General features: G+C 36.3%; 1 protein-coding gene across 1 annotated transcript in view; it reads left to right on the plus strand.

Annotated features, from left to right (window-relative positions):
- CUNH1orf87 (chromosome unknown C1orf87 homolog) overlaps positions 1–12,661 on the plus strand; it is a 76,158-nt gene that overhangs the window by 15,636 nt on the left and 47,861 nt on the right. The window lies entirely within an intron of this gene.

Raw genomic sequence — 12,661 nt, forward strand, 5'->3', positions numbered from 1 at the left:
CAAATATTTTAGTAGAATACTGAATTAGAGTCTGCAGTAAACTCTAACATAACTATTTTTAGTTTATAATCTTAATAGCCCTTACTAAATCACTCAGATACTAGCTAGTCTTTAGTCATCTGAGAAAATAAAAGCCTATGGATTTGTGGTCTTCTGCTCATAAGAACTCTGCAAAGCTTATAATTTAAAGGGGTTAATGCCCCCCCCCCAATGGATCTGAGACCATACTCTGCAAGGTCTAGTTGAACGTGGGTCCAGAAATAAAAGTGACTTGCCCAAAACGTCAGTGGCACAGCCTATACTGCAACTAGAACTTTCGAAATCCCTAGGTAATGCATTATTTTGACTTTTTTTTTTAAGATTTTACTTATTTATTTGAGAGAGAGAGAGAGCATGAGCAGGGAGGGGGAGAGGGAGAAGCAGGATCCCTGTTGACACTGGGCTCCATCCCAGGGTCCTGGGATCATGACCTGAGCTGAAGGCAGATGCTTACCTGACTGAGCCACCCAGGTGCCCCTCTTTTGACTGTCTTCTAAGTAGTTCTTGAATTTAAGGCCTGGTTGGAGCAGGATATAGTACATCTGAGGAGGTGAAATGATCCATTCTGAACTTCAGAAGACCTCTGAGTTTTTACATAATTTTGTCTCTAGCATTAATGTATTTGTTGTTACTCCCCAAGGATGACCTTGGTAATAATATTATAGTAATAAGACACTTTATTATTGCCTGATTACTTTCAGGTAAATTTTATCATTTGCTCCTTGGAATTAACCCCTTGCGGTAGGTACCAGTGTTTTTCCTATCACTATGATATAGATGATAAAACTGAGGCTGAGAAAAGTTGAAGTCACTCTTAAGTGTAGAGATAAGATGTTTATCCAGGGTTTCTTCTCCAGTCTTTTCTTCCTTTTTTTAAAAAAGTCATCTTTTTAATTATAAAGTATTGCATACTCACGTACAATTTTGGCAGATGGAGAGTAGAAGTAAGAAGAAAAGAAAACTCAATGAGAGAAAAATAATAATATATTTCTTTCTCTCCTTTTCTCCATGCATAGATCTAGAATGAGAATCATTATGTATATATTCTTTGTTATCCTGCTTGATTCATTTCATATTAAGAATTTTCACCCTGGCTTCAAAAAATGCATCCTAAGCATCATCTTGAATGGCTCTATGAGAATCATACTCAGTACGAACACTTAAATAGCATTTACTATGTGCTGGGCACCATTCTAACTATTAGCTAACTTACCACTCCCAAGCACCCAAAGAAGTAAGAACTCGTATTGTCTTCAGTTCAAAGATGAAGGAACTAAAAAACAAGGTCAAGTGCCTTGCCCAGGTCAAAAGGCTGAGAAGTGGCAGAGCCATAATTAAAGCCCAAATCCTAAATCCTTAATCACCAACTGTATTCATTCCTTTGTATGGATATAACATGGTTCATTTAACTAATCCCTTACTGATGGGCATTGAAGTCATTTCTAGTTTTTCTCTTATAAATGGAAATTTGTTTCTTGACACTCCCTCTACCACATCAAGCTGTCCATTCCTGGTACAGATCCTGCATTCGCCATCATTGCGGGCAGAATGTTTCTTGAGTAAGCTGTTCTGGGACCTCCAAGATCTGGATTCTTTGCTAGCCCTGTAGTGCCAGAGGGAGATGATTTGCCCCTCCCCTCCCACAACTCAATGAGGCTTCTTGTGGGAGACTCAGCAGAGCTGACATCCAGCCACCAAATACAGCAAGACCTCCTGGGAGGTGTGGGGCCTGATTAATTGGTTCTGTCTGCCGAGTGTGTGGTGCTGGCCTGCCAGATGGCAGCCACATTTGTCTGGTACGGAGACCCTCATTACCACCTTGACTAAGTGGTAAATGGAATTCTGCTGCAGTGAAAGAAGCAAACCAATCAGAACTCCTTCTAGATCCTTCTCCCTCACACATAGATGAAAATAAGCTTTCCTGCCTAGGATATAACAGGCAATCTGGACTGCCTGAATTTGCTCCAAAAGAAAAGTTGCTGATAAAGACTGAGCTAACGTGGGTGAGGAAAGGCAAGTGTGAAACTCTTTTCTAAATTACAGATCAAGTTTGAAAAGTATCATTAGTTAGTAGGAGGTAAGTAAAGCTGAAAATGCTATGAGAACCCATGGTTTCATGTATCTGAGAACAGCAAGATATTTTAGAAATCAACAAGTACAAACCTTCACTTCAGAAATGAAGAAGGGGAGGCCCAGAGAGCTTAAATGATTAGTTTGAGGTCTCACAAGTCAAGAGCCTGGCTCTTCTCAACAGTAGCCCTAGAATCTTTTTTCTCCAAATTCTCTTCCTTATGTGTCTTTGAAAATACAAGTATCATCTGTATTATTTCTCAGAAGCATCAGCTCTGCCTTCTCTCAGAAAATAAAAAAGAATGTGTGACTAGCTACAAACTCAGTAGCACGGTTTCAAAAATAAAGTTAGAGTGTGTTTTTTGCATCTGGCAGCATGAAAATGAAAGTGTTAGTGCTTTAATTTTAATAATTATCATAGTTGATCGGTAATGTGTTCTTTTCAAAGCACTTTTGTGTGTTTTATCTTGTTTGTTCTGTACAGTAGCCCAGTGAGGTAGGTAGAGGCATATGATGTCATCCTCATTTTTAGGTGAATAGACGGACGTCAAGGACATTTCCACTTGGCTGTGCATTGGTAGATTCACCAGGTTCAAAACAGAACCTTTGATCTTGCTCTTTTTCTATGGTCTGTGGCTCACAGAACAGTCCCACAACTCTCCCAATTACACCAGCAAGAAACCTGGGCATGCTTTCCTCCTCCCTTTCCCTGAGTCTAATATCACTCAGCCCTTTAAATTCCACCCCCTTTATCTCTCAAAAACACCTTCTTAGTTATGCTTCCTCTGCCATCATCCTAGTCAAACCACCATAGTACTTTGGGAAGATGATTTTAATTATCTTCAAACTGGCTGTCCTTTTCTATGCTTCCCTCTCTGTACTGGTCAGCTATTATAATAATACTACTGTGCAAGAAATCACCCTAGCACTCAGTGGCTTATAACAATAATCATTTATGCTCACATCTGCAAATATGAGCTAAGATAGCTTTTGCTTTTTTTTTAAATTAGACTTTTCTAGGCTTGGCTCCAGATGGTAGATTTGGTTCAGGTCTGCTCTGTGTTTTTCTTATTGTTCTGAATCCAGTGAGCCCCTCAAAGCAAGTTCTTCTTATGGTAATGGAAACATTTCAAGAGGACAGGCTCAACCACAAGTAGGTTTTTTAAGTCTTTGCTTGTGTCATATCCATGAAGATCCATCCCATTGGCCAAAGCAAGCCACATGGCAAAGCTCAATACCACTGGGGCAAGGATATATATTCTGCCTCTTTTAGGAGGAACTTCAAAAGTACTCAAGTGTGGCCACTACTTAAAACACTTAAAACCACTGTTTAATCCCCTTTGCTCTGGTATAAAATGCAGACTCCTTGATTGCCATTCCAACTCACTTCTGTCCATTCTCTACTTCTCCTCCATGCCCACCTTTCCCTAAACAACTTCTATTTCCCCAGTAGAGTTCCGTTCCATTTTATCTTCTATGCTTTACCCATGCTATTCCTTTAGTATGAAAATTTCCCTTCATCTTCATTTAACTCCTAATTACACTAGGGGCTCAACTTAGATATCAACTCTACCAAGAAGCATCATTGTCTGATTACCAAGATAAGTGCTTTTCATATGATACTCATAAATCAATCTGTAATCTGTACATTCCCCTATAGCAGTTGTTGTTGTACTATTAAAATGGGTTGTTTCCTCTAATGTAACATTGTGTGTCAATTACACTCAAATAAAAAATTAATTAAAAAGCAATGGTGTGAAGTAGGTGCTAATATCTCCATTTTATAGGTGAGAAAACTGAGATACAGTGACATTAAGTAATTTGCGAAAGCTCATACAACCAGTCGAGTATTGGTGGGTCTAGGATGTGAACCTAAGTAGTCTGAATCCACAGCACCAATGTTTTTCAATCTCTTTTTCATTATTGGACCCCACTCCTTAGGAGAAAAATTAAAACTCTCCCTAAAGAGAGAGGAATTAAATACCAAGAAAAACTATTTTGTTGAGTAGAGTTGAGCACTAGAAACCACTATAATATTTTAGAAATATTTGCCCCGGGGTGCCTGGGTAGCTCAGTTGGTTAACGTCTGCCTTTGGCTCAGGTCATGATCCCAGGGTCCTGGGGTCAAGACCCGTATCTGGCTTCCTGATCAGTGGGAAGCCCACTTCTCCCTCTCCCTCTGTTGTCCTCCCCCTACTTGTGCTCTCTCTCTCTCTCTCTTTCTAATAAATACAAAAAATTTTTTAAAAAATTAAAAAAAGAAACATTTGCCCCAAAGAACCGATTTTTGCCCGCTTAAGGGCAACATTTAGAAAAATGCATGCATTGGGGCGCCTGGGTGGCTCAGTCAGTTAAGCGACAGATTCTTGGTTTCAACTCAGCTCATGATCTCAGAGTCCTGGGATCAAGCCCCTGCATCAGGCTCTGTGCTCAGCTGGGAAGTCTGCATGAGGATTCCTTCTCTCTCCCTCTCCCACTGCCCCTCCCCTGCTCGCATTCTCTCCCTCAAATAAATAAATAAATCTTTTTTAAAAATGCATGCACTACACTATAATGCCTCTCATAAACACATAATTTATGGTAAAGTTTCTTGCAAATAAATCTTATAAATAAGTAAATACGTCTTTTAGAAATTTAAAAAAAAAAAAAAAAAGCCTTCCTTGTCTCCTTCCACAAGTCTGTAAATCCCCTGAGAATAAGAATTTTCTTATTCACTTTTGTTTCCAAAATGCTTCTCTCTATATATTAACCCAAAGCCAACATCCTATTTAATCGTCAAACACTAGAGGCTTTCACATTAGAGTCTGGAAGAAGTCAAGGGTATCTGTTATTTCCACTGGTTTTTAATATTATGTTGCAAGTATTTGCCAAAGTAATTAAACAAAAGAAAGCAATTATAAGCATAATAATTAGAAAGGAAGAGGAAAAACTATTTTCAGATGATAAGATTATACATATAAAATTTCAAAACAGCTTATGAAGAAACTACTAAAACACTAAGAGAATTTGGCAAAACAGGATTATATCATCAATATATAAAAATCAGTGGCCTTCACATGTATAAACAAAAACTAGTTAGGACAAAAAATGGAAGGCAGCATTTGTAATAACAAATAAAAGCATAACTAAATTAATAAATAAGTAAATAAATCAAATGCAGAGTCAAACTTAACAAGAAATGTCCAAACCTTTATGAGAAAAAATATAAAACTCTCCTAAAAGACACAAGAGTAGATTTGAACAATGGAAAGGTATAGTATGTTCTTATACAGAAAAAAGTTAACATCATCAATCTCTATCAAAATCCCAATGACTTTTTTTTTGCAGAAATATGAACCCATCCTAAAATTCATATGGAATCTCAAGGGACCCTGAAGATCCAAAGCAAACCTTAAAAAGAAGGTACTTCAAAGGTACAATAATAAAAACAGTATAGTACTGGCATAAAGACAGATATAGAGACCAACAGAATAGAATAGGGTCCACAATAAATCCTCACATATTTGGTCAAATGGTTTTTTTTAACAAGGGTACCAAGATGATTCAATGGGGAAAAGATGACTTTTTCAAGAAATGTCACTAGAAAAACTGGATGTCCACATGCAAAAGTTTGCAGTTGGACCCTTACCTAATACCATATACAAAAATTAACTGAAAATGGATCCACGACTTAAATACAGATGTAAAATGATAAAACTCTTAGAAGAAAAAATAGGGAAAAATCTTCAGATTGGAACTGACAATGATTTCTTGGATATCACCCCAAAAGCATAGGCACCAAAAAAAGTTGTGTGCCACAATACACAATCGATTGTAAAAAGGCAAGCCACATGATGGGAGAAAGTATTGGCAAATCCCATATCTGATGAGAGATTAATATCCAGAATACATAGAGAACTCCAAAGCTCAACAACCAAAAAACAAGCAATCTGATTCAAAAATGGGCAAGGACCTGAATAGACATTTCTTTAAAGAAGATTTAAAAATGGACAATAAGCACCTGAAAAGATATTCAACATCACTAATTAGGGCAACGCAAATCAAAACTACAATGAGATACCACTTCACACCCATTAGGATAGCTACAACCAAGGAAGACAAAAAACCAGAAAACAACAAATGTTAGCAGAGATATGGAATCATTGGAAAGTTTGTGCACTGTTTGTAGAAATGTAAAGTGGTATAGCCACTGTGGAAAACAGTATGGTAGCTTCTTAAAAAAATTAAAAAATTAAAAACAGAATTACCATATCATCCACCTAGTCCATTCGTGGGGATATAAGCAAAAGAATTGAAAGGAGGGTCTCAAGGAGATATTTATATACCCATGTTCATAGCAGCATTATTCACAGTAGCTAAAATGGGGAAGCCACCCAAATATCCATCAAAGGTAAGTGGATAAGCAAATTCTGGGACATATGCACATGATGGAATATTATCCAGCCTTACAAAGGAAGGAAATTCTGCCACATGCTTTAAAATGGATGAACCTTGAGGACATTTACTAAGTAAAATAGGCCTGCCACCAAAAGACAAATACCATGTGACTCCACTTACAAAAGATACTTAGAGTAGTCAAATCATAGCAACAGAAAGTAGATTAGTGGCTGCCAGGGACTTGGGGGAGGAGGGAATAGGCAGTTATCGTTGAATGGGTATAGACATTCAGCTTTGTGTGATGAAAAGAGCCGTGGGGATGGATGTGGGGGGTGGCTGCACAATAGGAAGGTACTTAATCCCACTGAACGGTATTCTCAGAAATGGTTAAGATAATAAATTTTATGTTATGTATATTTTACCACAATAAAAAAATCTTGGAAAAAAGTTAACAACATCAAGATGTTGATCCTCCCTGAGGTAATTTATAAATTTAATGTGATTCCAATAAGAATGGTACTAGATTTTTGTTTCATTTTCTTTTGGAACTAGTCAAATTGATTAAACATTAATTTGAAATAACAAAACCAGAAAGAAGAGTCAGGAATAGAAGAGCAATGGGTGTAGGGCTAGCATTAACAAATATAAAATATAAAATCTCTATATCTAAAATAATGTGATTTTGGCACATGAATAGATAGGAGACTAATGGAATTGAAAAGAAAAATCAACAAACAGACCCAATGGCATATTGCGGTTTTGTATATAATAAAGATTATATTGCAAATTAGTAGGGAAAAGATGGACTTTTTAATAAGTAATGCTGGGATTACTGGATAGCCACAGAGAAAATTTTAAATTGGGCCTCTCATATATTGTACATACATATGATGTACACTGGGATATATTCCAAATGGATCAGAGGCTGAAATGTAAAAGAAATAAACCTACACAATAGTGCAAGAAAATGGATGATTTCCTCTGTAATTTGAGATAAGGGGACATTTCTCAACTGTGACTCAAAATGCAGATACAACAAGAAAAAAAGTGATAATTTTGACTATATATATGTGGCCAGAACCACTGTGTACAAAGTGTACATACATACCCGATAAACTGAGGAAGAAATCTGCAATTTATATCATAGATAAATATGTCCCTAACATATAGAATCTTCTATCAAAAAGAAAAAGAAAAAAAAGACAGTAAACTATTAGAAAAATGGGCAAAACATTAAGGACGGTTCACAGAAAGATAAATGTACATGGTCTTAAAGCATATCAAAAAATATAGTATTGCTCTTAATAAAAGGAATATAAATTAACACCACCATGAGATATAATTTCTCACAATTACATTGGCAAAAATCCAGAAAATTGACAACATACTTTGTTGGAAGGTAGAGAAGTTTAAAGTAGAAAACCACTTTGACAGGAAATTTGGCAATAATTAGCAAAACTATATATGCATTTATTTGTTGACATGAAAAATCTCACTTTCAAAATCTATCCCAAGGATCACTGCAAAAATGTGAAAAGATTTATGCAGAAAGTATTCATTGTAGCATTACTTGTTACAAAAAAAAAAAAAAAAAAAACTATTAACAACCTAAATTCCCATCCATAAGGGACTGGTTGAATAAATAACAGTTCATCCACACAGAGTATTATAAAACCTTTAAAACTGTAAAAAGTAATGAAGAATATCACAATATAAACAATTTTAAAGTATATAAATATCACTACGTATCATTGTATGGAGTAATCTAACTAGATATAGCATTAACTAAATGAAAGCAAGGTGAAGAAAAGTACATAGATTATGCTTCACGGTATCTATCTATCATCTATCTATTGCTTATGTTTTTAAAAATGAAGGAATTAATAAAAAGGATTTTAAAAAGTGGTTATCTCTTGGGGATAAAGGGAAAATGTTGGAAGGATCAAAAACAGAAACAACTCATCTCTGAATAAGTCATTTTTATAGATTTGGCTTTGGAACCACATAAATATTTCACATAAATAAAAAACAAATTTAAAAATTAAAAAATCAATTCCTAAAAATCAAAACCAAAATAAGTTTGTGTTAGCTATCTATTGCTGAATAACAAATTGTCCCAAAAGATAGCTACATAAAACAATAACCATACATCATCTTGCACTGTTTCTGAGGGACGAGAATCCAGGAGCAGCTTAGATGAGTGGTTCTAGTTCAAGGTCTCCCCTGAAATTTCACTCCAAATGTCGGCCAGGAATGCAGTCACCTGAAGGCTTGACCAGGACAAGAAGATTCACTTCTAGGCTTATTTGAGTGGCTACTGACAGAGGCCTCATTTACTTGCTGGCTGTTGCCAGAGGGAACAGTCTTTTTTGTATTTGGGCCTCTCTACAGGGCTGCTCAAGACATGGTATCTGGCATTCCAAAGATGAGTTATCCCAGAAAGAAAGATAGAGTGTGTGCACCCAACCATAGCAGTAAGTCCAATGTCTGTAATAACCTAATCTCAGAAGTGACACACCCTACTACAGTATTTTATTGGTTACAGAGATAATCCTAATGAGAAGGGGTGGGGGAAGAACTGCACAAGGACTTGAGTCCTAGGAGGCAGGGATTACTTAGAGCCACCCTGGAAACTGGGTACCACGTGAACCTATGTACTAATTGGCAATAAAACCAAAGAGAATGGAACTATTGTAAATGACTTTTTTAAAGATGTATTTATGTATTTGAGAGAAAGCGTGCGTGTGAGCAGGTGGAGGGGCAAAGGGGGAGAGAGAGAGGGACTCCCGACTGAGTGCAAAGCCTGACTCGGGGCTCTATCTCACAACTCTGATCTCACAGCCCTGAGATCATGACCTGAGCCAAAATCAAGAGTCGGAGTCTTAACGAACTAAACCACCCAGGCAATGACTTTAAATGACTTTAAAACATAATGACTTCACTCTGTGTCTCTTGTGGGATGTATACTCTAAGGAAAATAGTTTTTGAAAAACTATCTTCAAATGTTTTCAGTAACCATTATGTTGATATTATTATTGTGTGTATGTATTGTAGAATAAAGCAAATGAGTCATTATCTTGGTGTTTTTACATTTGGGATTTCTGGTGTAGGAGAAATGAAATATAGATATAATATTGATGAGATTTTATAAAACCCCAAAGACCTACATTTGAATTGGGAATATCAGTATGAACTCCTTTTAAGAAAATAGATTTCCTAGCTTTGTTCACTGAAAAAAAAAAACACAGAAACAATGACCAACCATATAGCAATGAGTACCCTAGCACCTGCATCATGTTCAGTAAATTCTGAAGGCTGATCCCAGCTTTGAGCCTGGAACATCTATTTATACCAAAAGCAATTAAGATAACAAACACTTTCCATTGTCAAAAAAAAAAAAAAGACTTGGAATCTAACTTAAAATGGCTCTCACTATAAAAAAAACAAAAAAATAAAATAAAGAAAAGCCCAAACCACTTATATTTTCGCTATCAGTAAACGTAACAATTATAATGATTTAAATGCATTATATATGTTTAAATCTCTAACTTTATAGTGATTCTTTAGAAAAAAAACAAAAATTCATTGGTCACCTCTGAAGAATGCTAGGGAACAAACTATTTTTAAAACTGTTAAATCAAAGGAGCATTTATTGTTTGCCTTTTCTATACAAACTGTATTTTAGATAATAGTTAATGACGGCAGTTTCTCTGTAAAAAAGTATTCCTGTTGATGTAAAAGTTGGGTATTCATCTTTTCTGATGGCTGAGTAATATTCCATTGTATATATGGACCACATCTTCTTTATCCATTCATCTGTTGAAGGGCATCTCGGCTCTTTCCACAGTTTGGCTATTGCGGACATTGCTGCTATGAACATTGGGGTGCATATGGCCCTTCTTTTCACTACATCTGTGTCTTTGGGGTAAATACCCAGTAGTGCAATTGCTGGGTCATAGGGTAGCTCTATTTTTAAATTTTTGAGGAACCTCCACACTGTTTTCCAAAGTGGCTGTACCAACTTGCATTCCCACCAACAGTGTAAGAGGGTTCCCCTTTCTCCACAACCTCTCCAACATTTGTTGTTTCTTTCCCTGTCCATTTTTGCCATTCTAACTGGTGTAAGGTGGTATCTCAGTGTGGTTTTGATTTGGATTTCCCTGATGGCTAATGATGATGAACATTTTTTCATGTGTCTGTTAGCCATTTGTATGTCTTCTTCAGAGAAGTGTCTGTTCATCTCTTCTGCCCACTTTTTGACTTGATTATTTGTTTTTTGGGTGTTGAGTTTGAGAAGTTCTTTATAGATTTTGGATACCAGCCCTTTATCTGTAGTGTCATTTACAAATATCTTCTCCCATTCTGTGGGTTGCCAACTTTTACATCAACATGGATGGGACTGAAGGAGATTCTGCTAAGTGAAATAAGTCAAGCAGAGAAAGTCAATTATCATATGGTTTCACTTATTTGTGGAACATAAGGAATAACATGGAGGACATTAGGAGAAGGAAGGGAAAAATGGGTGGGGGGAATTGGAGGGAGAGATGAACCATGAGAGACTATGGACCTGAGAAACAAACAGGGTTTTAGAGGGGAGGGGGGAGGGGGGAGGGGGGATTGGTTAGCCCAGTGATGGGTATTAAGGAGGGCACGTACTGCATGGAGCACTGGGTGTTATATGAAAACAATGGATCGTGGATCACTACAATAAAAACTAATGATGTATTGTATGGTGACTAACATAACATAATAAAATTTAAAAAAAAGAAAAGTATTCCTATTAATCTATTGAAAATGAGAACTGATGGGTGCCTGGGTGGCTCAGATGGTTAAGCATCTGCCTTCAGCTCAGGTCATGATCCCGGGGTCCTGGGATCGAGTCCCACATCGGGCTCCCTGCTCCTTGGGAGCCTGCTTCTCCCTCTGCCTCTCTCTCTCTCTCTGTCTCTCATGAATAAATAAATAAAATCTTTAAAAAAAAAAAAAAGAAAATGAGAACTGATAATAGGATAAGAATATCATCATTTCCAAAATGCTAATGAAAAAAAAATGGACTAAAGCAAGACAACCTGACAGCATTTGTTTGCATGGGGCAACGTACCACCTATGTAACGATCTTGCTTAAAACAACTGAACTTGAAGAAGATCAAGACCCTAGTTCTAGCTATTGTTTTCTAATAAATATATGGGACAGTTTGTTAAATAGCATAGAAATACAAGCAAGGAAATCCAGACTGCAGAAAATTTTGTAGGGCAGACAACACAGCTTCTTCAACAAATAAATTGCAAAGGGAAAAACTGCACAAAAAGGAGCAGGGGGATAGGAAGAAGTAGAAATTTAAAAAGATGTAAAAGATTGAAGCCAATTGCAATATATGGATCTTATTTGGTCCCTGTTTTGAATAAACAAACTGTAAAAATAAGATTTATCAGATAATTGGGAGATTTTGAACAATTGACTGGATATTAGATGATGTTAAGGGATTACCATGTTTAAAAGTATTATAATGTTATCATGGTTATATTTTCAAAGAATCATTATCCTGAAAGCAGTGGTTCTCAAACTTTAGCATGCATTACAAGTACTGGAGGGCTTACTAAAACACAGATTTCTGGACCCTGAACTCAGAAATTCTCATTCGGTGGTGTTGGGCTGGGTCTCAAGAATTCACATTCCTAACACATTTCTAGGTGATGCTGAGGCTTCTGGCCCAAGAACCTCACTTTGAAAACCACTGCTTTAGAGATGTATGCTGAAAAAAATGTGGATGAAATAATACACCATCTGTGGTTTACTTCATTTCTGGTGGCGGGTGATGTGGGTATAAATAAAACAAGAATGTCAGTTGATAATTACAGCTTGGTGATGAGTATATGGAGTTCCATTATACTATCCTGGACACATGTGCCTATGTTTGAAGTTTTCCATAATTATAACTTTCCATAAAGTTAAAATGTAAAGAAAATAAAAATTTTTACAAATATAAATAAAATAGTCAAATGATTAATTCTAATATTGTATTGGTTTAAGGTATATATTAACATCATATGTTAAATCTATTAATTTGGAAATACTGTTTTTTTTCAATTCTACATTTCTTGAAAAATCCTATCAAGCTTTTTATATGCATCTTTCTTGTTGTATTTATTATCACTAGGATCCCTTTTTGAACCA

Source organism: Phoca vitulina, unplaced genomic scaffold (genome assembly GCF_004348235.1).
Source record: "Phoca vitulina isolate PV1807 unplaced genomic scaffold, GSC_HSeal_1.0 scaffold2, whole genome shotgun sequence".
Lineage (NCBI taxonomy): Eukaryota > Metazoa > Chordata > Mammalia > Carnivora > Phocidae > Phoca > Phoca vitulina.